The 27,377-nt window shown below is 39.3% G+C and overlaps 1 protein-coding gene and 1 long non-coding RNA gene across 4 annotated transcripts in view; one reads left to right on the forward strand and one right to left on the reverse strand.

Moving 5' to 3' along the window:
- NUCB2 (nucleobindin 2) overlaps positions 1–9,498 on the reverse strand; it is a 31,154-nt gene extending 21,656 nt beyond the window's left edge. Inside the window, exon 1 of the mRNA XM_069803738.1 lies at positions 9,261–9,498. The gene's annotated coding sequence lies outside the window, so the exon portion shown is untranslated. The remainder of the gene's footprint in view (positions 1–9,260) is intronic.
- A 5-nt stretch (positions 9,499–9,503) lies between these two features.
- On the forward strand, positions 9,504–27,102 carry LOC104317026 (uncharacterized). 3 transcript variants are annotated; one of them, XR_011328123.1, is made up of 2 exons: positions 9,504–9,647; positions 14,353–27,102. It is a non-coding gene; the product is annotated as an uncharacterized lncRNA (long non-coding RNA). The 3 variants fall into 3 exon arrangements; XR_011328124.1 differs by lacking the exon at positions 9,504–9,647 and adding an exon at positions 10,014–11,898; XR_011328125.1 differs by lacking the exon at positions 9,504–9,647 and adding an exon at positions 10,014–11,866.
- The last annotated feature ends 275 nt before the right edge of the window (positions 27,103–27,377 follow it).

Here is a 27,377-nt window from a genome sequence, read left to right on the forward strand (position 1 = left end):
CCTAGGTTTGCAATTTCAACAGGATTTAATCACAGGAAATGATAATAACTAACAAATAGTAGGTTTTCAAGTCTCCTAATCTTGACGTAGATGCCAAGACTGAATATTTTTGAGTACTAACTGGATGACTTCTATAAACCAAATCACCAAGTTAATGGACTTGCCCAGAAGTCTCCCTTCCTATCCTCATACTGGATCTTCAGGCCAGGCTAGGTTACTAGGGCAGATTAACAATGCTGCTGGGAAGTCCTGAATTTGAGCTGTCAGCTGAGTCTGTTAGTGGCACAGTTCATTTTATGTATCAGTGGCATGGATAACATTAAGTTTATATATGTTATGCAGGCCATCAGTTCTTTTAGGTGGCAGACAACCATCATCTTACTGTCTGAATTTTTTGTCTTGCATGGACAAGATCACCTAATTTTGTCCTCCTTTTTCTAAAAGTAGATTGCCGTATCTGCTGTTAGAGTCAGTCTCTGAACACTGTTTGTTATTTTGTCCTTACTAAGGCATTCTGATATACCTGTCAACATATGAACACATCTAGATCACCACATAGGCTTGAAGACAACAAATGGAAACTGGAAATAGCTTAACTTATGCACCAGGTTGGATAGAAACAGAAAATAGTGTTTCTGTAACAGACTACCTGTAACATGACAAGTATGGCAAGTAGGTCCACAGATAACACGTTGTGTGAACCATCTCTGCTCTGAACCTGTCATCCATTTACCTCATTCAGTGAACCCCCTAAGTTCTTGTACTGGAAGAGATGTAAACAATTTATTCTTAGTTACCATTTCCATATTATAGCTCTCCAACAGTGATTATACAACAGTCCTCACTCTTCTAGCCTAAAGAGTGCTAGCTTACCTAATGATTCCTTTTACAGAAGTTTTTCCAGACCTTTGATCATGCTTGTTAGTCTTCTCTGAATCTTTTCCAGTCCTTTAATAACCAATTTGAAACAGAAGAACCCTGGGTGACCTAGGCTATGCTACAGATTTGATCAGAGCATTGTTTCTTAACAAGAAAGGTTTATAAATTCTACAGGTAGGACTAAGAATATTTGCAAGGTGATGGTTCACTCCAAAGCAGACTGAGATAAAGTTGTGAGGAAGCCATTGCGCTTGCCTTTTCAGATGAAAGAAACAGGAAAGACAGTAAAAGTAAGGCAAACACTTAATTCAGTATCTGTCAACTAAGTGTATTTAAAAAATGAATAGGAGAGAACTGAACCTCAAAATCTACTTTGAAAGATTCTGGATGAACAGCCTGGGCAATAACTTCTCTAAACACAGAGCATTACTACAAAAAAAAATTACAGGTAAAACAAAAGTCCACCTTGCTGAAATTCTCACAGAGTATGAATGGGACAGTCAAGTAAACTGGTAAGTGAAAGGCCATAAGTGTGCAGGAAGTCTAGGCAATGGATATGAAACAAAACTAAAAACGCCAAAGTATATGAGTATAATAACTATACTCTCAGTATTTTTAGAAATATTTTTTCAAAAGGTTAGGTATGTTTGAAGTATTTATTTAAAGAAACTGTAGCTTCTGATAATGCTAAAAATTGGGACCCCGATAGATGGATAAATATTTTTTTCCAAGCAAAATATTTTAATATATACACAATTATAGTAATAAAAGTAATTTAATATTACCATAAGCCACTCTACTCATGTAAGGTGCGTAAACAGTGTTTTTGAAAATCACATGTGGCTATTACTTGAGCATGGTGATTTCATGTAAGACCAACAGGTCAGGTAGTGAGATGAACCATGGCAGAGAAGCCATGTGCTAGCCATAGTTAACGGCATTGATTCATTCTTTGCCCATGGCACGTACTAAAGCCAACACTTTCAACAATGACACCTGGTCTTTGATCCATTTTAAAGACATAAATAATCTTTTTAAAGCTGATGACCTACATCTTCTAGTAACGTGAATAACTGTGGAGATGGGGATTGCCCGTTTAGGCCAAAGCGGCGTACACCGTTAAACTTTTAAGACTTTTTCCCTTGCTACTCAGGAAAACTGATAGATAAAATGTCCATGCTGAACTGAAACAACTGAGATATAAGCAACCATGTTGGTCTGCCAAACCTCATATCAGGGAGCACTAATCTCCAGTGGATTTGGGATGGGCAACTGCAGCTATATCATCTTAAACTACCCCTGCAGTAGTCAGCAGAGCTTATCTATCAAAAGCCGTCATCAAACTAAGTGCCATTGGATCTGCTGACTTTCTGTGGGATTTGTGCTCATGGGCAATTTGGGTTCCCTTGGAAATACCATTCTTTGTAATTACACGCTGTCATACATAATGGGAAAGACTGGATGATACCACAACATGTTCTTCACATCTATTTGACATAATAAGCTGCTCTGAAAATAAGGCTATCTACTGCCCATCAGGCAGTTTTGTTTCAGGTTGTACATAGGGTGTTTTTATTGTAGCCCTTTTGATAAAACAGGCCAAAAAATCCAGAAGTACCAGGAAGAATTAAAAGCAGAGAAGACCAAAATGGATAAGCAAAAGATATCTCTATAATTACAGCTGACTTTGCTGACTACTATGCTTAACACAGGATTTCCCATGGTATTTTGAGGAACTCAACTGTTTACACAATCTGTGCTTTAACAAGCAAATTAGAAATACATTTATTACAATAAAAAATAATTACCTAGTAAAGACAGAGTTATTGTATTTAGGTATCTATTAGTCCAGGACTATATTCATCAAAATTCCCTCAATAAAAGCAGGTGACTAAGACATGCATCAACCTTTAGAGTGTGACAGTCACAGCTGAGTCACTGAGCACATTCTACTCTGACGCGTATCAGAAGAGACAAACCAGGCCCATTGCAAATTCTAATATTAATCACATGCAAGAAAAAAACTCAGCGTGATTCTCAAATTCAGGAACTAGAGGGAAGAGTGACAAGAGGCAGCATGAGAGGAAAACCGGGGTTCCAGCTTTTGTTCCACTAAACACTTTACTATTAAGAGTTCATTCCACCCTCAGCCTGTTGCCAGCTACCTTCAAGAGTTCCTGACTTTTGAGAAACCCATTCCTGGATGACCATCTCTTCCCAGCCATTTTAGGGTGAATCTATGTGTCTGACCCAGGAATGTGGTTTCTTCTGTAAGGACTCAGAGCCACCAAGTTCAACAGACAATCACGGTGTTGCAGAAGAGGAGCAATGTCAAGTTGATAATTGTCATCAGGGGTACATAATGCACAGCATACATCCTCGTGCCTGGCCATGGGTGTGTGATTTTAGTCAAAGACATGTAGCCCACCTAGATGAAAAGGTAGCACAACTCTAATCTTCTTGTATCGGAAACCAATCTCATCTTTCCTAAAGGTATAAACAAACATTTCTACTTGTAATATATCAAGAGAGCTAATCATAAAAGTAGTGCTCTAGAACTGACAAATACTGTAGTTTATAAACAAAGCTAATATCCTAAGCTGTCAGGGAAAACAAAAAATAAAAACCTCTCTGAGTATAAAGTATTTTAAAAAAAACAGAGCAAGAGCCAAGAGAATGAGATAGTCAGCAGAAAATAGAGCCACCAATGTACTTGCATGAACAGAAAAATACAATTGGAAAAGAAAAGAAGCAGGCTGTCTGCCAGCAACCTTGATCTTGTTCCCACTAAAGTTAATCACAAATTCCTATCAACTTCAGTGGAACAGGATCGGACATTTGAATTATAAAGAGCTATGGGCTTTGAAAGATAAGTATAAAATGCAGCTTCTAGAGTTTGTTCTAGCAACATTAACACAAGCAACTAAACATACCATTAGCACACCTGTTTTACAGAACTGCCAGGTGTTTATAATATAAACCTGAAAATTTACTTTTCATTAACTTAACACCTATTTCCGGAAAACAGCATTATTCTGGTACTGACGTCTCCATCACCTTCCTAGCAAAGCACAAATATTTTTAAGGGAGTAACACCCAATGTCAAATTTTCTAAAACTGAGATAGGCAAAAACACATAGTGATATCAGTGTGTAGCATCTGCACGTGTAGAAGCTCAGCAGATGATTATGAAGTAAGATAGCATGACATTGTAAATGTCATATTGCATGTTTGCACTCGCCAAATCCATGCATACCTTGATGGGCAACGTAAACATAAGTCCAGACTTATAGAATACACAAATAAGCCTACCTATTCATAAAATTTCACATATGCCTGCTGTATCTAATATGGAAGTAATTAAACCTGTGTGAGATACAGTGCAGACACGCAGGATGATAGCAATATTCTCTAGTCATGACTATACTGTGACTTCCTATTTTAATGCTGTACATTGGAGAAGCGAATAATCTTCATATGCAGTGAATTAAAAAAACAAAACAAAACAAAACAGGAAAGAGGTAAGACATCTACTGATTTTCATCTTCCTACGAATATTCTAACCTCAGTACTAAAATGAGGATATTAGAAATATTATGTAAAGTACTCCTTCAGCAGTTTGAGATACCCATCTAGCATCTGCAGTCTGTGTTCATCTCTCTGAAACAGTGATATACCTGTCCATATATCACAGTTTAAACAGAGAACGTTTAATGCCATGGGTTTTTCCATTTCTTTAAGAATTATTTGCAAAGATATAAATTGATTAGCTCATAAAATCTTAAAAAAAATACATTAAATGTTTGAAATTAGGCAGAAACAGATTATTCTTCTGCCATATTTTCTGTTTGGAAACACCTGAAGTATCAGTGTTAGTTCCTCCCTGTTCTTTCAGGAGGACTTGCAGCACAGACACTGTAAGCTATCATACCTTAACCAACAATGAAAGTCAATTAATCTACAGTTAATGCATCCTCTTCACAACGTTAGTCCAGTGAGTTAATCCAGTATTAGCATGGCTAAAATGTGGCAACAATTTTGAGAAGGAAGTGCAAAAACATGTTTCAGCTCAAGATGCTAAGCTAAACCTTTGGTTGTGGTGAAGACGTCTTTTCACTAGGTCACCAATCCTCTAGATATAGATTTCTCATTGAAGACATGAGCAGAAAACAATGTAAAAAGGGAAACGGCTACAGTCTGCAATAGTTTTCCCTTTACAAGTTATCTTTCAAAATACAGAAACACCTGCATACTTTTCTTCCCAAATGAGAATTCATCCTTTTAAAAGTTAATATGTAAGCATCGTTTTTCCCTCTCCTCTTTCAGTAAATGTCCCATCCACACAAGCAGCAACAGTTTTCCTTTCATTATCCTTCAAGTATTTTTTCTCTTCTGTCAAAGTTGTCCATTAACCCCATAATTCAGATGTTGCTTCTTTTTTTCTAGCCAAAATCCAACAGGTTTCAACCTGGACATGCTGTCCTAATCTTTTGTTAGAATACATCTCATGCAATTCTCCGCACCAGGAGACATTCCTTATTTTTTCAAGAAGCATTTTAATATTGTACGTAAATATAGTTTTATATAAAACAGTATTCTTTAAGCACATAAAGGCAGTAGAATCCTTTCTTCTCATCCTGTTTAATTCTTTTCTTTTGACGTGTATTAGCTACATTTTTCTCACTGCACTTTTATCTGCTTCATTCTCTTTACAAAAGTTGGCTGATAGAACAGCTTCTTTTTTCAGCTTCTCGGAAAAGACAGCATGCCTCAACTGTGTAGTACAACATTTGCTGACAGAACCTTTTTTAAAAATAAATATACTTCATCTGTTTTATTGAGTCACCCAAATGCTGGGGGATATTATATAGTAACACAAACTATGAATGCTCAAGTGGGAAAGCAGCAAGTACTATTTACAATGCAACTGTATGTCCAGAAATAAAGATGGCATACAAGCAAAACATATGGCCTGCTGCTACACGTGCTTAGCTCTGTCATAAGTGAAGTTTGAAAAGAAAACTGTTTTTTCTTGTTGCAATGTTAATGGTTCATTATTTAAAAACCTCTGTGCACATACACAAATACACATGCGTACTTATAATACTACCTGCCTCCAAGGAACTTCCCTATCATTTCATAAAAATAAGTATCAGTGTCTACAAAGCTATCTTACTAACTGAAGAATGCTGAAATGTTAGTCTCGTTTTTAAAAGGAACTTGCATGATTTTATCAATTCTTTTCAATAAAGTTGGCTAAACCAAAAAGATTTATGAAGCCAATACTCAAGCAAACGCTTGTATTGAATTCAAGGCATACTTGATATAACTCCTATCAACCTCAAAAGTAAATTAATAAAAAATAATTGCCACTACAAATACAGCTTCCTGTACTATAAATTCAGTTCCCATATAGAACAAAATATAATAGCACACCTGGAATCTCACAAATTCATTTTGTATAACTGTCAACAGCAATTTTGTCAGTGCTAGCATAAAAAGCAACCTCATTTCAAATATGCTACTACATGCAACCAAAGTATTTGCTCAAACCCTAATCTCAAATCAAACAGCATTTCAATTATTCTACTAATATGGATTTTGCTCTAGTCAATAACAAATAATGATGCTACAGTAAACCTTGAATGCCCCAGGACTTCAAGGTACTTTTTTCCCCTTTGAAAGAAAACACAAAATAGCTAACAAGAATAAATCTAGATCTAATGATACAGAGCCAGATTTTAAAATATTTAGGCACTTAATGATAGCTGCCTAGTGAGATTTATTCCCATAATTTGCTAATTAACATTGATTTCTACTTGCTTAGGAATCCAAATATGCATAAATATGCCACTCTTGTTTTACAAATAATATAAAGCATGAGAAATGTTATCACAAAAAGGGTCTATAAATTTCCTGAATTACCTGTGATGAAGAATAATATTTACAACTGAGTATGATTAAAACGGTTCTAATAAAATGCAGTTTCTTTCATTCTTCTAACTGTCAAATCATGCATAGTAAGCAAGAGCAAAAACTGTCGAAATTAACATGAATTTTGCCTCCGATTTCATTTGATTTGGCTTAAGTACCTGGCCATGTTTTTAGCGACCTACAAGCATATCCCTTACCAGAAGGGATTCCTATATATCTATCAGGAACTTCTGAGAGATCTCTTCTGTGTACTGAGCAATCAAATAGACAAGAGCACAATACCTCACTAGATAAATGCCTTTGTTGAACAGGAGTTCAAATCAAGGCAACACTGCTATCGGCTTTTAACTTAACAGTAAAGGATTTTATCTTTCTTTTGTAAAGCGCATTTGTTTAGTCAGTATATCACTTGAAGTATAGGTCAATATTTCCACACCTCTGACATTTGAGTCAATATAATATTTTACATTTTTTATTGTCTCAGAGAACTACTGCTCTCCCCTTTCATGACTACAATTTCAGTTATATACATATCAGTTGGGGGCAGCTTTTGACAGAAAACCTTTAACTTGGGTTATATGAACCGAAAGTTTATGTTCAGCAGTACTACCATTACTACACAGCCAAGTTATGGAAACTTCTCCTTAGTCTTAATAAAAAAGAATTCTTTTTTTTTGTTGTTGCTTAGTTTTTATTTGCCTGATAGGATTTTCTGAACATAATTTCAGATGCCAAATAATGGTATCTCGAGCTGTATTATAGCATCAAGTCACAAGCAAATTTACATCAGATACCTACATTAGGTGCCTTCACATACAATAGCTAATGGAAGATTTAAGCAGACCCAATGGGCAATATTAATTTATAATTTTGCTTTCCCCCTTTTTGTTTAGTTAATTATCTTGGTTAGAAGTGAATGAGATTCACATTGTTCTACTACAGCACAATTTGTTTAATGATAGACATGTTATTACTTTTTTTAATATGACTATCTTTCTTATTCTAAAATAAAATATTGCCACCATCCATAAGATTACAGTAGTGAGTAAAAAGGAAAATACTTAATCACAGTTAGGAGGTACTATATGTAATCAGGTTAATAATTTGCAGCCCATGGTGGATGTTGCACTGTGACTGTACGAGATCATTGTGTAGGAAATACCAGTAAAAGATGTAAGTGGACCTAAAGTGCTCACAGAAATGTGGGCTTCTCCCATAAACCTTTTGTGAGTCTTAAGTGGAGGCCCATAATGGTTACAACAGCACCTGGTTTCAAACAATTTTTCAAACAATTTTTTAGTGGCTCTTCATCTCCTATCCAGTCTTCAGAGCAGAAATCTTTCCTGTGCTGCTCTGTTTAGTTGAGAGGGACAGTCACTTCAGAATTCGGGGTAGAACTGCACCAATACTGAGGCAACTACAGGCCTTTTCTTTAGAGTGGGAGAAAACAAGATGACAAAAAAAAAAAACCCCAAAGCAAACCTCCACGTTGAACTTGATACCATGGTGTACTGGTGCTTCATTGTTGTTACTGTGATGGTCTAATTTTGAAAACACTGGACGTTATTTCTCCACAGCAAATACTTGCGACTCAACAGAGGCTTTTTCTCCTACAGGCTTACTAAAAAGTGTTGCCAAACGTGAACTCTTCTGGAAACCATAACCACGTTCATTTCAGGAAAAAAAGTTACCTCTCTACAACCATGTTTCAACCTTTTCCTCTTTTGGAATACTTTCTATGAGTACAGCGGCTAGCCTGACACTAGAGTACTTTACCCACCTCCTCCAGTGGCACTACAGTAAACATAACGCTGAAAAGCTGTACCCTTTCTAGTGAAATCAGTCTAATCTCCTGGGCAAAGCAGCCTAAGTTTTTCCTGCGGGTTGTGCAGTTACCAGCCAGTCGAGGTTCTGCTGCTGCTGCTGCCAGGTATGCATTGGTTTCTCGTGGTGCTTTAGAGCGAACTGCTTACGCGCCCATCAGCGGGGCTGCTGAAGCGTTACTTCCTGAAAAGCCACCGGCTCCGGCGGACGGCACCCGTGCCAGAAGGCCGGAGGGAGGGAGGGAGGGAGAGAAACCCGGGCAGCCTCCCTCCTGACGGGCGGCAGGACGCTCTCGGTCAAACTTCGCTTCTCCCCTCATACCGCCACCGCCCCCCCCGCGAGAAAGCCCCTCGCCTCGGCGGGCTGCTCTCTCTTGCCCGCCCGCCCGCCTCCCGGCACCGTTTCCCCCCCATGACCGTTATTTCGTGTTTTCAAATCTGACAGCAGGGAGGGCACCCCCGCCCCGGCCGCCCCCCCGCCGGCCAACGGTTCTCCCTGACAGGAGCTGCCCCGCCGCGAGGCCTCCGCTCCGCTCCGCGCCCGCGGGGCGCCTCCCGCCGGCCCCCTCCGCCACCGAGGGGGGCACCGCCGCCCCGGGGGCGGCCCGGGGCGGGCCATGCTACCTTTCGGTCCCCCTGCGGTGGGAGAGGAGCCGCTGCTTCTTAAGGGCGAGGTATCTCCTGGGCGCGGGGATGAAGGGGGCGTCCCCCGGGCGTCCTCCTGAGGATCTGCGGGGCTCGGCACCGCGGCGAGGCGCGGTAGGGTGCGGTAGGGTACGGCGCGGTGCGGTGCGGTGCAGCGCGGCGCGACAGCGCGACAGCCCCACAGCACTCCGGCGGCCCCGGCTCCCGTTGCCATGGGGACAGGTCCCGCCCCCCGGAGCGTGGGGATTGGCCGGACCTGACCCCCGCTCGGGCGTCGCGGAGGGCTCTGATTGGGCAAGCGGCCGGACGCCGAGGCGAGATTACGCGAGAGGCCGGGCCGCCGCCGTGGCCGCCTGCGCCGAGAAGGTACGTGGCGGTCGCCGCGGGGGCGGGCCCCGGCCGCGCGCCTCTGGCGTCACGGGGGAGGTGGGGACGCGGGCACGTACCTGGGCGGCGCGGGGGGGGCCGGGCTGTGGCGCTGGGCAGCCCCGAGGGGCCCGTTAGTCGCGGGGGGGGGGGGATGGGGAAGCCCCGGGGAGACGCGCCGGGCCCGGGCCGGGCCGGGGCGCGGTGCCGCCTTCTCCACACGTCCTGGCTGCCCGTGCGAACGGCTGGCCGCCCCGGGTGGGCCGCCCCTCGCTGCGTGGCGGGAGGCAAAGGTGTTCCCGTTGGCTCGGGCCGCGGCGGGAGCGCGTCCGCCCGCCCGCCCGCCCGCTGCCGGCAGCCGCGGGCCCCCCGGGGACGGGAGCTCCTTCTGTCCCGCGGATGCCGTCGCTTCCCTTGGTACCGCTGTGAAAACCGGCTCCTTCGGGCGGATGGGCTTTGTGCAAACCTTCTCTTGGCTGGAGTAAATCCTGACCGTTACGTGTCCGGTGCCGAACTGACAGATGGGAGTTTGAAAATGTATTTTCGGGCATCCTTTTCCAGGACTGCTCCTTCTTTTTGCTGTTTTTTACCCCTTTGAGCCTTACTGTGTTCGGACTTGGTTTTCCCTTTCTCTTACAAACAGAGGAGAAAAAGAGGGGTGGGGGGAAATCTTGACCTCTGTGCAGATTAAACAATTTCGGAAACTATTTTTGGCCTGCACATTTGTTTATGCTTGGGGTTCGATGTGTGGTTTTCCATTCCCACCCTGTTCCAAAGTGTCGTACCTGTTTTTTTGGTCTAATATCGTCTGTGTGTTCTACCCTGCAGCCTTGCAAACACCTGTGCAAACACTAAAAGTGCTCAGAAATTATTCAGAAAAGTTAGCAGCTAGGTAAATACCAGCTGTAACAGCAAATACGCTATAGTTCCTATAAAAATAACTGTTTCTGGAATAAGCATAGATTCTAGTTGTAACCTCTTAATACTGTGAGCCTGTACTCATGTTTAAACAAAGATGTATTGACATGTGCAAAAGTGAAAAACTTCTATCACTGTGCATTGTATTTCTGTTATTCTGATTTACAGGACAAGTATCTACAAGTTAAGTTGTTTTTTTTTTTAAGGAACTGTTGCAATAGTTTATATAAACAAGAGGAAAAAGTAAATTATTGAGGGATTTGCGCAGTCTAGGCAAGATACTCAAAACTGTTATCGGGTTTTGAATGCTTAATTATAATGAGAATTGGAGTCCAAAGCAGTGGTTGAAATTGTAGCTTCTCGGTTATGTATGTGAAAGAAAAAATGGGAATGTAAACTGTCTATAATGACATCTGTGGTAATAGAAAGCTATTAAAGTAATAGGGCTGACACTAGTTGGAGCTTTCCCTGTCTCTCACGGAGATACTGTTCAATACTACAAAATAATTTTCCTACGCTATTTTTCACTTTAGAAACAGAGTTTTGTGGTCAGTTAGCATTCCTTACTAGTTTGTAGACTCATTTGGGGGACCTGGAAGCACTGGAATTTATTAAGCATAAATTTGTACACACATGTCACTTACCACAAACAACTTGCAGCAAAAAACTGAGTAGCTGTTCTGATGGGAACAGTTGAAACAAACATACAATGATACTTAAAATTCAGTTGAAAGCGTGCCACAAATATGTGCAAAAAGAACCTGTAAACTTGCAGCTCCGCATTTTATCCGGGTAAACCACAACGTTGCATAAGGAGAGCCAGTTGGGACCGGACCTTTTGACCTGTAACCGGCTCCACAAGCATGACTTGCTGTAGGCAGGGAGATCGTGCTCTGCCTGCGTGGCAGCGACCCAGCATCCTCACCTACGTGTCGTCAGGAGCCAGTTACATGATAAGGCAGGAAGGAAAACCTCTAGTGCGCTGGGTAGTGTTTGGCCATAACTGACTTAGTTGGCCTTCTGGGAGCATGATCATCCTCGCTTTTTGCAGCTTAGTTTAAGGTTATAGCCTACAACATGGTGCTCTGCCATACTGTTTTGTCTTCTGTATTTGTACAGGTGTTTGCAAGGCTGCAGGGTAGATCAGTTTCCTGCTGGAAATATTAAAATATATGCACTTTTTTTTTCTGCCTTTACTAGCATCAGTGAAGGGGAGCATGGGGGAGAGTTGGAAATTCTTTAAACAGCTATTGGTGCCAAAACGAAAAAAGCTGTGTGGAGCTGTGCCCTTGATGCTATTGGTAATATGGGACATCCAATGTTGTTTTTCCCAGTAAGGCACAACGTCAAGCTCTTCAGTGGCTGATTTGGAATATACGATGGTAAAAACATCCATGGCCAGTTTACACAAACATCCTGTAAACCAACAGGGCAGGTGCCCAGGCAGTAGTGCAATAGCTGTACTGACACTGGTCAATACATGAGAAGCCTGGCATATCGGAATGCAAGAAAATTCATCTTGGTGTATACCATTAGATCAAAATACACTCACTTTAATGCAGTGACAAGGTTTGTTCTGTTATGATTTCCTGCTTTATTTCTAAGTCGGTTTCTAAATTTCTCAAGCGGGTTTTCCTTCTGTTATAAGTTACAAAATGATGTTAGGCTTATTGAGATTGACAGATTCATTCTCCTTTTTCTGGCTCTTGCCATTTCTTTTTTTCTTTCACTTAATTCTTTTGGGCTTGTATGTTGTTTTTTTGGGTCTGTTTAGCTCAGATCTCCCCTGGCTTTAGCCACACAGCTTCTAAAGCTGTTTGATTGCTACTTTAGATGGTTTAGAAGATGCTTTTTGGATTCTTAAATGTCACACCAGTTTCAACATGCAGGAAGCTGTGGGGTTTGAAAGCTGCTAAGGATTTTAACATTGCAAGGGAAGCAGTTACCTTAATCTGAAACTGAGAAACACTGTTCTTAACGCTGGACATAGTATGGCAGAGTGAAAGAAAGGACTATCTTTGGCTACTGTTTTGTTACCCTGTTCCAGTACGTTAGAAAAAATGGGTAGGATTTCAAGAGGCCTCCTATGTATCAGAGTGTCCTTGATACTTTTTCCTGGATTGTTTTTTTTTTTTATTTTGTGGAAGGTTATTGATATAAAAACTCTCATCAGCAGAACAAAGAGTTAGGTAGTCACATGTCTCTGAAGCAGTAGTCCTAAACTTTGGCTCCGTAATCTCCCTCTTCTGTCTCTCTGCTCTGGGAAACACAGTGACAGATGCTGCTTTTGCCATTGGCAGCAGCAAATGTTATTTTCTCAGAGTAAAAGTGGGTAGAAAGGCTAACTTACTAGCATTAATATTTTAACCACAGAGTAAGCTGATAACTTCAAGGCTGATGGTAAAGTACACCCCCCCGCCCAGTTCTGTCTACTGGAAGAAGCAGTAGTGGCAGAAGGCATATTGTTGCTTGTTTCATTTGAATTAGGAAAAAAACACAGAAATGAGAACAGAGTTTATTCTCCATGCCTCTATGGCTGTGGCAATGCTGGTATTGAAAAACTCATGCTTAGCTAGCACAACGTGTGGTTTCCTGTGAGGTGTACAAGTACCTGCTGGCTGCAGAGCTGAGGCTGCTGAAGTCATTCACTGTGTTTCCCCACAGCAATGAGTTCATAGGCATAACCACAGACATGAAATTGAAATAAAATAGTGATTGTAAAGAGTGTCACGGTTAAGTGCCTAATTTATCTGGTGTGGGAGGGCTGTTGACTTCATATGAAAGTGGCAGGCAAGAAGGCAGTTAATTCAGTGATGGGACTCTGCTGTGGCTTATGTCTCCTTGAGGAGGCATTGGTTTCAGAGGAGTTATACGAGTTTCTACTTAGCTTAGTGTATGGCCCAAAAGTTTTCTTTTTCTAGCAGACCTCTGCCTGGTATCTTTCCCCAGTTTGAACAAGTACAGCTCATGTCCTCCCTGAATAATACTACCCTTTTTTTTGAAACTCTTTATCCTACTGTAGTTATTGGTTCCGAGCTTATCAGTTATGGCCATATCCTGGCTTTCAGGAGACTGTTCTGTACCAGAATTACCCATGTTGTGGGCGTTGCCTCCTGTTGTAACAGGGTTAGCTTTTCTCTCAACAAAATTACTTCCTTACATTTAAGCCCTGGTACGAGTATCCTGGCTAAAAAGGGAGTAGAGGAATTATGCTGTAATTTTAGCAATTTTTTTTTATTGTGTAGTCTGTCTTTTACACAGGGAAGAGTTTGCCAGATCTTCTGTTGTTAATTCATACGTAGACAGTCTTACTTTAGTAGCAGATATATGGAACTGATTTATTATTCCTTATACAACTGAGATGAATTTACTGAGGCAAGATACATCTTTCTGTTACAGAATTGCAGTAGCATTGTATATTACTTTTGGCTAGTAGAAGCCTTTCTAGGAAATGAAATGTAGAACAAAAGACTTTGTATAGAACTAATCCAAATGTTGCAATTCAGAGCTGAAAATTGCAGTCAATTTTAAGAACCCCTTCCAGGCTGGGAGGAGGGAATATTTCTAACCTGTGGTTTTGTAAGCCAAATGTATGAATTCAGTAATAAGTTGCTGTGAATTAAACCACAACATGCTCTTACAGTGTTGCAGCTATTCTATGCTAAATTTGCAATACCTCACCCCTTAGTAGAAAGCACAAGCAGGAAGATTTTATAGTTTTAAAAACAAATAACCAACAGCTGAAAGATGATAATATCTTTTTTTTTTTTTTTTTTCCTTCTCTCAGGTCCCAAGCTGTTGTAAGGCCTGCTGCTTGGAGTGGAGATTTCTATCATTGCTTTGACTATTTCAAGATTGTTTTCACCCTCTGTCAGTCACAAGCTGATAAGTACTGTAGCCTAGTTAGTTATGCTACTTATTTTTCTCTCTCCAAAGACTATGTGGCTATTTCATGTCAGACTGGAACCTGCTTTTACTGAAGGGTGGAGAACCTCTGGGTAGGGTGGATCCCTGGCTTTCTGGGGCTGTGCCGGTGCCCCCTTCCATGATCTGGGGCACGTCTGGCAGCCTGACCACAGCCACGGGGTGGGATGTGTGCCTCTTGGTGACTGGGAGTGCCTGTGGTTTGGTCCCTTGGTGGATCTGCTTCTGGTCATGTCATGTGATTAATTGGAATGAAAAACTGGATGGATTGTTCTGGTTGGTTATTAGAGATTTCTCATTCCTGTTTTGGTTTTAGTCATCTACTCAATGACATATAACGAGAACCTATTTATTGCAACTCTTGAGGAGAATTCCATTACACTAGTTAATTTGGAGAGGTAGAGAAAAAAATCCGTTGTCTTCTAATGTTAACCAAAACCCAAATTCTAAAATAAAGACGAGTTATCAGTGTAACTGCAACTATTTATATTGCAGTAGTAGAAACTCCAGGTCCCTTTTCTGTTAGGTACTGAACAGCTCAGACACAGAACAAGAGAGCTCTTTGTCTATGGAAGTTTGTAAGTCTGAAGTGATCCTATATTATCTCTCATCTTCTGCCTGTACTTTCTTGGGTATGTACCTATCTGGCTTTCTGGCTGCAGATTTCAGAGTGATGTATTAATTTTCAGACTGATTTTCTAATTTTAAAATTATAAAAAATATTTTTTTCTGTATATTGTAAGTGAAAGGAAAAGTAAAATACATTGTGAACTTGGAAAGGGTTGGAAAGGATGAGGAGAAATAAATATTTTCATAATAGAAAATTTTATTTACTGAATTTTAATAAGATTGCTACCCTAGAACAAAAATAATAAATCTTAGTCTGATCAAAGAGGGTTTGATAAAGGGTTTTATAAAAATGTTTTATAAAGGTAAACATGCTTAATCAGATTCACTTTTTAAATTCAGCAACTCTTAAACAGAAATTTATCAGCCAAATAACTTCATTTGGAAACAGGAATATTTAGGCCTTGGTGCAGCAAAGTATTTAATCATATGTTTAGGTCTATGCCTACTTCCTTTTGAGTATTTGTTTACATTTCTGTAAGATTTTGTAAAATACATTTTTCTAAACGAGCAAGCTAGTGACTCAGGACTTTAGAGATCGGAGAAGGGAAGCTTGCCTGAAAATTTCAGGTCTACACTGACTGAAAAAGAAAATAGACAGTTTTTATTCTGTAGAGGAAGATTAGTTACATGCACATTTACCAAAACCTGGTAAAGATGCAGGGTGCTTTAGAAACAAAGAAGGAGATGTGGTCGGAGAAACAGGTGTGATCTTGCCTCCAAAATGCTTATAGTTAGAACTGAGGCAAGACCCATAGTATGTTCAGAAGGAAAGAACAGAGTAAATTGAGGAAGAAAGCATAGTTTAAAAAAAAAAACCAACAGGTTTCACTGTTTTGAAGGTGTAGAAAAATATGAATACTAGTACAGGACATGAGGATAATTTCAGACTTGAAGCAACATGGAAAAGTCGCAAAGGGAAGACAGAAGAGGAATGATATCTTGCTTAAGAAGGAGATAAGACATCTAAGTTGGTACAAGCTATTTTGGTACTCTCAACGGAAGAGAGGATGGCTTGGAAATGAGATAATAACGAACAGCAAGAAAAACAAGAAGTAAAAGGTAGGGTACTGTGGTTGCAGCAAGAAGTGTATCGCTTACAGCATTTTCTTGGCTTCTCGTTTCCACTAATGGAAATATTAAAAGAAGTAGAAAAAAAAGACTTGTGGTAAAGGATATACTGTGTATGTATATCGCACAAATTTCATGCAGAATAAGAAGTACCATAAATGTTTCATTAAAGGAATATGTAGTACTTTATTCCTGATGCAGTTTTCATTTGATTTCTTGTCTAAATCAATATTTTATTACATATTTTTTCAAGTCATCTGCAGTTTATATAATGCAACTGTCATTGTAAAGCAGATGAGCAGCATCTGAATGTTAGGCAAAGGCTAAGTATCTACCAGATATTTACAAGATTGTCATAGTAATTTTTAAAAATGCCTGTCTTTTAAAATTACATCTACTTCTGCCCTGTCACAATTATATGCATGTGTTTACCACTCAGTTATTGCAGGGGAAAAAAGTGGGAGTCAACATGGGGGTTTTATTCTTGTGGTGTTTAGGTTTTTTGGTTTATTTGTTATTTTTCTTCTATAACCTTGGACTAATGGGGGGAAGTCAGCAATGATGTTTCCCAGAAATTTGTACCAGGCCTCTGTGCTTCAATGTTATCATAAATGATCCTAAAGGGGGTACAAAATGATGTGAGAAAGTTTGTTGATGACAGGTAATTACTTAGAGTAATAAAATTGAAAATTGACCTTTTACTTTGGATCTGCAGAGTACTCAGTAGCTGGGTGATAAAGCAGCAAATGTCTTAGTAATGTAAACTTATTTGCCTTGAAGAAGACAGTCTTGATTTTGTTTTTTTTTTCTTTTTTTTTTCATCCCAAATGGCAAACTCTGGACTAGCTCTTTTGTTGCTCAGATTGTGGATGTGTAATAAGAAAGTTCTCTGAAAACATCAGTGCAATGCTCAGTGGTGGTCAAAATAGCAAGTATTAGGAATAATGGAATTGCTAGGAAAATGATAGCATAAAATGCAAAGGATTGTTACATTACTGCATAAATCCATTGTGCACCTGTATCGTAAATATGACATGCGGGTCTGTTCCTGTAATGTAATGAGTGGCATGCTGGAGGTGAGTAGAAATGGTCGCTATTTCTCATAACACAAGAAGCAAGCAATCAGATCAGGTGGCAGATTCAAAGGTACATGCTGAATATTGCCACCTGTCTTTCCTTGGTATTGTGTGTTGCAATTTCGTAGCTGTCTTCTGCTCTGCAAAGTTGTCCCACCTTTTGGTCTGGATTGCCAATCAGAGTTAAAGTATAAGCTTTTTAACTGCTTTGTGGAGAAAGATGAGGTAGGATCTGATGTATCTTTGAGAGATTAAAGTTCAGAGCATGCTTTTCACTTACCTACACGTGAAAAGTTTAGGCACTGTGGATGAAAAGTGCTGTTACCTTGCGTTGTGATGAATTGTATGAACCGAAGGTCTTCATTTTCCTTTAGGTTTTTAAATAATGGTACTTAGTTCGTGGTAAGGATTTATCTTTAATTGCATACAAAATAATAATTGGTGCCATTAGCAGCACTTGGTGTTGAAAATACAAAATGCATGGCCGAAGAATGAGTTTAGTTGTTCTAGCAAGAAAAATCTCACAGGATGGGGGAAGCACACGTGAGTGCAAGGGGATGCAGCTGAGTGTGAGTGAGTACACATGAGCATGGGCGTGAGACAGAGCAGGAGTTGGAGCGTATGAGCAAACGGGCACGTGGGATGCCTGTGAGTGAATGTAAAGATGCATCAGTGTATATTCATACTGGTGAGCATGCAAGTGAGCATAAGCATGCACAAGCCTGAGCAAGCATGCAGGTGAATGTGTGTATTGAGTGTTTTTCAGGAAATACGCAAGTGGAGGATTTAAACCAGAATTCATGGCCTTTCATTTTTGTGCTCCACAGATGTTTGAGGAGAGGTGGCTCTCGCTCCCCCGTCCCCTGCCTGTCTGGAGTCTATTTGTTTTTCCCCGCTACTCTTCCATGGGGAATGTGTTGAGGACCGAATCTTGTGGTGAAAGGGTAGCAAGAGCATTTCTGGTCTGGAAGCCATTTCCCCAACCTTTCTAGACTCTCTACAGCGTAAAGCACCCTTTTGTCCACTGTTTCATCTGGTTATGCTGAAATGAAATATGCATGTTTGTGGACATCTGTAGAATAGTGCTGGCAATATTTACAGTTTGGGGAGTTGAAAATAAAACACACACACACACACAAAAAAATCTATGTGCTCCTTGGAACAATGAGTTGTAGACTGAACATGTATTTATTTCCTCACACTGGAAGAAGAAACAGTATTTAGCAAGAAGTATTGTTGGTGTCCTTGTTGGACCCCAACATTATCTTGTTCCTGAAAACCTTGCTGAGGAAATTTGAATATTACAAGAATGAGAGGATATGGTTGCAAGTTCTGCTCCATCCTGTGTTATTTTGGACCCTGGCCATCAGGAAACATTTTGTCTACTTCAGAGATGAAACACTTTCTCTTCAGTAGTAGTATTATGAGCAAGATGTGTAAATAATATGTGGCGAGGGGCAACTTTATTACAGAAAGGGAAATCATCTCAACTTTCCTTTCTTTGATGAACTTCTAAAAAGAGGTTTCTCCAAAAGATGTGCTGGGGGGAATTTGCATGTTTTGTATTGATCTATATAAACTCTAGTTATAAACATAAAAGTAGCTTAAAAGTTGTTTCACTCTGCTTCTGTCACCCTTTGTACTTTATCAACCATTGATCTTTATTCTTTGTCAATTCATACATGTTTAATACTGCATTGCAAATAGTTTTCCTCACCTCCAAAAGTATTCATAAAAATAAGGCTGGGTGAGAATATTTGAAAGAGCATTGTTTGTAATTTTCTTGCCTCTGCTGAGCTGAGTGTCTAGAAAATGGAAATACGGGCTTCTACCTCCTGCAGAGGAATGGAAATAAATCATAATGCAAGCTCTTTCAAAAGAAATTACATATCCTGGAGTAGGAAAACTCATAGATCAGTATAACATTTTGTTGCATAGCTTGAGCTTTTTCAAAAGATGGACTCTATATAGACATTTGCTTTGGTATCTAACTAGTAATTTTACTGAATGTCTCTAATTTGGATGAAAAGTTACGTGGTTGACCTGAATGACTCATGTCACAGGGGTAAGTGGGGGAAGGACAGTTTGAAGCAAAGTGTACAAAAAACTATGTGGAGAAAGAAAATCAAGATTGCTACATATTCCTGCAACTACCACTCACTTTTAAGAATATTTTTTGCAGAAGCAGGAATTAAATAGTGGTATGAATATAAAAGTAATACCTTTAAAATAATTTTGGAAGACGAACATGAAATCAATTGTGCAACTAAATGGCCATCACACTATAATTACTTAGACACTGTTTCTTCTTGCAGGCAATTTTGATATGAAATATTTTATGGTTGTTAGTGTTCATACTTATTCTGTGAAACAGGTAAATGTTAAGCTAGGGGTTTCATAGATTGTGAAGCAAAGAAGTTATTCTATGTTTTGGAGCAACTGCCACACTGGAAATAAAAAACAGGAGCTTTGATTCCAAATCTGTTGATACAACTTAGAAGTGGAAAAACGGCCTTGTGAACCAACACCTAAGAGCTTCCTACAATAGGTTAGCTACATGCTGCCTGCTTTTCTGGTGGTGACACTGGATTAAAGGTAGCCAATAGTGCCTTTCTTTATGGTACTTGCTGCAGTTGCTGAAAGTGTTTACAGTTGTGAAAGGTAGTGGAGGTGGAAATGTCTGAGAGAAAGACTGACCTATAAAATAGATCAGCACAACAACAGTTCTTCTTCTGAACATTATTTTCTTTGCTTATGTTGTCACATCTTCTGGTGTCACTCCCACATCCTTATATACCCTCCACCAATAAAAATGTAACGTACAAAGTAAAAGCTTTCATCAGTCTATCTGAAAGCACTCTGCAATTGTTCCTTGTTTCACAAAACCACAGTTATCTAACGTCCATTTTGCAGGCTGGTGAACTAAAGCCAAGACAGACTGGTCTGCCTCAACGAACTATCTGTTTTAAGAGCGTTACCAAACTTTTTCTGTGAGCCTCAGGCTGCAGATGTATAATTTCATCGAAGAAATGGTGCAGGTTCAGCTACCTAATTACAAGGTGACTGGAAAGCCTGTCTTGCAGCAAATCCTTTTCATCTGTCCTTGTCTGGCATGTCTGAGCCTCTCCCCAAAACTTCTTGTGCAAAGGGACATAGGGAGCCCCTGCAAATCCTCCTGAAGAGTTATTCTTCCCCAACCTACCCAACAAATCACACAGTCTTTGTGTTGAGTGGAATTGCTATACTCGCAGAGATGGAAACAAATATTGCTTCCCATGCCATTTTTAAATTAATACTATTTTCTGAGGTTTCAAGGAACTTTACCAACTGACGTGACTACACAAAACTCTTTTTAGATACTCAGATGCAATCTTAAGGCTTTATCATCTAGTCAAGGTAAAACTCCCTTCACATTAATGACTGCAGATGTAGCGTCCCTCACAGGACTCAAATTTTGGGCAAGAATTGATGTCTTGCATCAAAATACTCTGACTTCTGTACCACTAAGGATTAGTAGTAGACTGCAGTCAAGTTATTTAATCGTTTAAGGGTTTTCAAAGCCAGTAAAAATATCAGCATCAGATTTTTTTTAAATCCTCATTTAAAACAACAGCCCAAAATATTCATTCCCAGTGCTTAATGATCAGAGAGGGACATGGGAGTTTAAGCATGGGTTTAAAATAAAAAAAAAAAGCTTTCAATAAAAGCTCTAACTCTGTCATCACATCTGTCTGCCTTTTGCCATTAGACAAGCAGTGTATATATATCTTTGAAGTCCTTTATTTGCAAAGGTGCTAGTCATGCTGTATTAGTACTTTCTAATCTCCATGTATGCACTTAGTTGAGAGCATAATACATTTGTGTTTGACTGATGAACTAATGGTTTCTAATGAGTTGCAGGGTCTTCAGTGTTGTAGAAGTCTGTTTTGACCCTAAATGACTTGGGTTAGGTCGCTAAAATGCTAAGTGGTGAAATAACCTAGCATGCTTGTGTGAGCTTCCTTAACCTATATGCTTACTTAAGAAGGGGGGAAAAAAGGAAAAAAAATACAGCAGTGGAAAAATGTTATTGGTGATTACGCTCCAAAAGGTTGGTGAATTTTCTGAATTGCAATATCTGAAAGGAGATTAAAAATTTTTGAGTATTTTTGAAGTAATTTAGGGTTAAAAGGGACTTTCTGGAAACAATCTAATAGTTATGGAAGAGCCTGTGGGAAGCTGAATACCTGAGTTCTGGTCTTAACCACGTCGTACCATGTGGCCTGGTTTTCAGAGACTGACTATACTCTAGGGTTTGCTGCAAATCCCCTTTATTGAGGGGTCACATGGAATCTTAACAAATTACATTATGATATACAGTCATGGAAACAGATAGTTTCAGCTTTTTGCTCTGGTTCGTTCATTCGTTCTTTCTTTGTCTGAATGCAACATAATAATAGCTTTTGAGACTGCACATAACAGATTGTAAACTTCTGGGGAATGTTTTAGTGATCTGTGAGATCAACCCTGTTAATTTTGGTGCAAATAGAAAATGAGTAAAGCTTAATTTCCACTACAATCAGCTTAAAGAAGGATTCTTTAAATGCTTTCAGTGTAAGCCCTCTACAGCTGTCAGGCTCTCTGTCCTTTTCCTTAGAAAACTGTGTGGTGACTGCAAAGTTCATGAAACTGTGATGTGAGAAAAACTAAGCACGTAGAAGTGGTATAATTGAGAACAGGATTTTTAGCCTGGCTATTCCAAACTGTAGGATTTGTGATAGCAATAATTTTAGGAAAAAGAGAAAAAAAAAAAATCTGTTTCAAATCCATGGCTTACACCTTTAGTGAAAGCTGTATGCATACTTGAAGGTATTCAGGGAATTATCTAAAAGGCTGGGAATGTTTCTTGTATTTGCAGGGTTGAAAAAAGTCCACTTCTGTCTGTCTTTAGAACAAGCTATTAAAGTCTCTACCAAAGAGAGAGATCAGAGATGATCAGTACTGCATGTTCTCTGCTGCTTTAGGAAAAGGTAGTAGCCAGGAACTACATTTATAATACTTCACTGCATTGTAGGGCCATTTTATAAGACTAGCATTTTAATCTTTATTCAGGTTTTAAATCTCATAAAGACTACCTGCTTTTAGAAAAATTCTAGCTTTTCAACTTAAACCTTACGGATTTTCAAAGGTTTTTAATATTAGATAGGAGATGGGCATTTTACTTCATAATCTAATGACCAGGTTAGAGTTGGACTTGTTTTTAATAATGTGAGACTAAGAAGGACAGGATGCCCTTGCTAACAGAGTATGAACAAATAGCTGGAGGGCCTAGCTTTTCATTAGTTTGGTATTTTAATATATAGTCTCTCACAGGTCAAAGATTCAGCCAGGTACCTCTGGGGGATGCCAAAACATTGCAGGTGGATTCATCCATCAGTTTTTGTGGGATGAAGCAAAGATAATTTTGTTGTTTTTAGGCTATGCTTTCAGTGAAACCAGAGCAAAACTTCCATGGATTTAAATACAAAGTCATGCTTTTCAATACAAGATCATGTTTAATGCTACTGTGATGTGATTCCTGATTTGGATGATGAATTTCTGCTCTTCCAAAAGACTATGCAGTAGTATATTTCTCAAGTAAAGGACCATTACTATTTAAAACTTAGTATTACATTTATATTTGGAAAACAAGTAATTTTCTTAACATTGATACTGTGTTTGCAAATGCTTCAATACTGCCTGAGCTCTGCTCTTAATTAGGATGAGTGCTGTATTTCTCCATGGCCTGATGTCACTGCTTCATTGCAGAAGGATGACTGCGAATCCCGAGAAGGTTTGCTGACAGGTGATTTCTCTGACACCTTGGAAGATGAGAAGTGACGTTCCCAGTGTGTTCTACACACCCACACTTGGATGCATAAGCTCGATCCTGACAGGGTTCCTGATGTATGTGGTAGAATTATTCTGATGGATGAGGAATATCTACAAAGACGGGGTTCGTAATGATGCCAGAACTGTGCGGTATGCTGATTAGCTGTCCTCCTTGAAGTTTCTCAGTGAGCAGTGCATACATGAGCATACACTACTTTTTTTCTCCCACGCACACAAGTGCTGCGTCAAGTTAAGTGACTTGTGACACGTATTAATGCTGTTGGCTTCTTTCTGCTGGGGGCTGACCACTGCAATCCTGTTTGAAAAGTTTTCCACCAAACTCGTACATCATTTTCATTAAAACAGTATCCAGTTTTGTCCCTCAAGCATGAATGTCTTTCTGCTTGTGAATGTAAACGGCAAAGGCAAGCAATAAATCCCTTTGAATAATGTGCCAGTATCTACTCTTACATAACTGTCATTCCTAAGCAGAAGATGCTTATTTACCAATTAAAGCATCTTGGCAAGGATTTCAGGCATTTTAAATTAATTCTGCTGCTTCCAGAACATCCATTAGATAAAATCTGATGAATTTGAATCATTGACCCTTAACCTGAAAACCAGTTTTACAAATGTCCTCCAGGAAACACATTGTGCGCTTAACTTCCCCTATGAAAACTACAAAAAATTGTATACCAAAATACAAGGATTAAGGGCTAGAGCCATGACAGAGTTAGACTTGGACAGGGATATGAGAACTGTCTCACTGAAGGTACTTGATAATTTTTTTCAGCAATATACACTGTGTGACTGCAAATAAATGCATGACATAAGGAATTGTTCAAATTTTTTTTTAATAGTAGAGTATTTCCATTGACTTGCAGTGCTTAAAGAACCGGGAGGTTGTGTTACTGATTAACATAGGGTTACTACATGAAGCTTCATGCAATTAGCTCGTACCAGAAAGGAAATGCCAGATTTTGTCAGTGAGAGCTTGAATCTTTCTTGGAGCTGCAGGAATTTGGGCAGCTGGGAGAAGACCCTGTAGCCTCTTTCTTAGCAGCCTGCCAAAGAGATCACTGTGGAAGTCTCTTGCTCTAGAATTCCTACTAGTAGTGCTGGTTTGGTTTGGTTATTTTATTTTAATTCTTCAATACGGGATAATTCAAGTGAATAGTCAGTATGAAGTTTTATTATCTTCTACCTTTGGGTGTCTGATTAAGCATGACTTGCTGTGATTGGGATTTTAAATACCAGAAGTCTTCCCAATTACCTCAATTACCTTTACCCAAGGAATGATTGCTATTTCCAGGTATGCATCCTGTTGCCCACAGTTTCTCCCTCAGGTTTTTCTGGCATCATTCTTACATTAATAGCCCTTACCAAAGCATACTGTAGACTAACAACTATCCCACGGTACCTCCTGAGTATTTTGCAGCAGTGACACAGTTTCTGCATGTGTTTTCTAACTCTTCTACTCCATTTTAAGAATGTTCAGAAGCTTCATTTCATTTAAAGCCTTCAAATGATAGAAATTGTGCATATCACTTAGAGTGCATCCTATCCAAAAAACATTTCTTATTTCTTCTCTGGTTATATAAACCATCTGTAAAAGGAGGTTATATGAAAAAATAGATTAAAAGTTATTACAAAGTATTTACAGTAAAACAAGTAGTAAAATGTGTTAAATTGTTTCTGTTCTTCAGTTCCCTGTTCTAGTAGCTCTTCTGGGCATAATTTATTTTTGAAAAAAAAAAGGGGGGGGGGGTAAATATGAAAAATCACTGAAGAATTTCAAATATATGCCCTGTCATGCCATTTTGTAGAGAATGTTGCCTAAACTGTGTGGAACATATCTAAGTTTCTGTGCCAAGATCTGTAGTAGTAGTGTGCCTAAATTCCCATTTACTGAAACAGGACCTGGGTCCTAAGAAATTAACTCAAGAGAATGTTTTACTTGCACTTGAAACTATTGGCAGTATTTTTAGATTGCAGAGCAGAATTTTCTTCTTATGTTTGAGCCTTAAATATGTAACTTGTGTATATAGTCAGCTGAAATTACTTTATAGATTTTTTGAGAGCCATATGCAGACCTTACACATGTGAAAAACACATGCAAGCTGTTGCATAACAGTGAAACAATAAAAACATAACCAGGGCCTATTTTTCTCTTTCATTCATTACTATATCCCCTTTCTCCCTGAAAGAAATCCACAATAAAATATTAATAGCAACATACTGTTGAATAAACATCTGCAGATGTAAGCAATAGTCATTTAAGCTTGAATAAACACTCAGAACAAGAAAAGTGAGTATTAATAATTAAGTTCAAAATTACTGAGAAAAGGCATTGTGAGACTAATCTGGGAAATTATACTTAGTTTTCAGAAGGTATATTTTTGAGGAAGTAGTAAAATCTTTTGCTTTCTTTAGGAGTAGAAGAGAACCTGTCTCCCTCTGCTGGTTTTCAGAGAAAAAAAAAGTTTATAGAGACTAAAAAATCGTAGCTGAAATTTTGATACAAATTACCAGATGTTCCAGAATTAGGGCTTAAAACTTGTTGCCTTTAAATACATCAGAGTCACCCTGAGGACATTAGAACTACCTGTCTTGATTAGCTGAGGATTGGTAGATTTTTGAGTATTTACTCTGTTTAAGCTGATACTTTCTCAGTATATTTTACATGATTTCTTTATATGTACATCTTTAAGAAAGCATAACAAGATAAATTTAAACTATTTAGCCTTTAATTCAAACATTCACTGAATCTTGTAGCTATCCTGAAGAGCAGTGTGATATTGGAGTTGTAAACGTAGATGCATAATTTTCCTTTCTTGCGTAGTCTGAGTTAGTGTACTTTATAATTCAAATTAAGCCTTTTTCTTTCAAATACGAGTTTCTAAACTGCTCCATAAATACAAGTCACAGGCCATAAGGCTTTTGAAGGCCACACGCACAAGAAGAGCTACAGCACTGAGCATAGCTCGCCGGTAATGACAACTGCATGAGGTTTCTTTGTATTGTTGCTGGGACTACGATGTTGAGGCTGGCTGGTCCGGGGTGGGTGCTCGCACCTGGCCAAAATGCAGCATTGCCCACCCTGCCGAGCCGGGAGCCCTGCAGTGCCGTTCCCCCAGACCACGAGGCAGTGAGATGCCCGCACGTGGTCTGTGCCAGCGAGAGCGTATCAGCAGGAGGGGGGGTGAACTTTGTGTTGCTGTCCCCACCCCAATGAACAAATGTTTGGGAATTTCCGTGGAACAGACGTGCTGCACGAAGTCAGTACCATGTTCTGGTACACATCACGGTATCTGCAAAGAGGTTTTTGTCCTTTACGATATGTTCCATCTTCCTATTGTCAGAGGAAACACATTTGTCCTTTAATAATCCCTGTGCTTCTACTAAGAATTTCCCATTCACAAAAAGGACACTCTAACAATAGACATCAAGTTTATTCCTTCCAATTAGTTAAAGGCAAGTAGCAATTCCAGTAGTTAAATTAAGGCATTAATCTGTCAAACTTGGAGGGCTTACATAAATGCATTTTAGGGTGAGAAGAAAATTCAGGCAATTTTGTTTTTAAAGTGGTTTTTTTGTTGTTGTCGGTTTTTGTTTTTTGGTTTTTTTTACTTCCCACATCTTATCTTCACCAAAACACGTTTGTTATGCTTTGTTACATGTAGCCGTCCTTTTGATCTGGGTATACGCCAAGCTTCCTTGTATCCTAAGTATTGTTTTAAAAGGCATCGGCCAACTGCAGTTTCTCATATTTCCAGTTAATACCAGTGTCAGGATAGTTAGTTACACAAGTTGATTTGATTTTTGCATATATTGTGTTGGAATTCTTTTGTGAAGTTTGAGTATCGGGGTGGTGAGAACAGCACTTAACTTTCTCCAAGTATTTGACCAAATTCTCTCATGTTTATTCTGTCTGTAGTGTGCAATTTAAATTTTAATAAAAATGTTACTTAATAAAATTGTATGGTTTTTTTACTGCTTGTCTATCTGCAACTTTTTTTTTTTTTTAACAAGACATTGCTTTACCAAGTGTATCCTGAAAACTCTCAGGGCAGCTGTGGTATTTGGTCAATGTATCACAGACAACGTATGTAGTAGCAAGGTAGTGAGACTGCTGAGACACACACCTTGTGCATTGTATTTACATGGGCATATTAGTAACTTCCTGTATAAGAAATACTTTAAAACTGACGTAATGTTTTCATGTGGGAATGTGTAACTTGTAATTATCCATTCATAAGCAAGT

The sequence above is a fragment of the Haliaeetus albicilla genome, chromosome 16 (assembly GCF_947461875.1).
Source record: "Haliaeetus albicilla chromosome 16, bHalAlb1.1, whole genome shotgun sequence".
NCBI classification, from domain to species: domain Eukaryota; kingdom Metazoa; phylum Chordata; class Aves; order Accipitriformes; family Accipitridae; genus Haliaeetus; species Haliaeetus albicilla.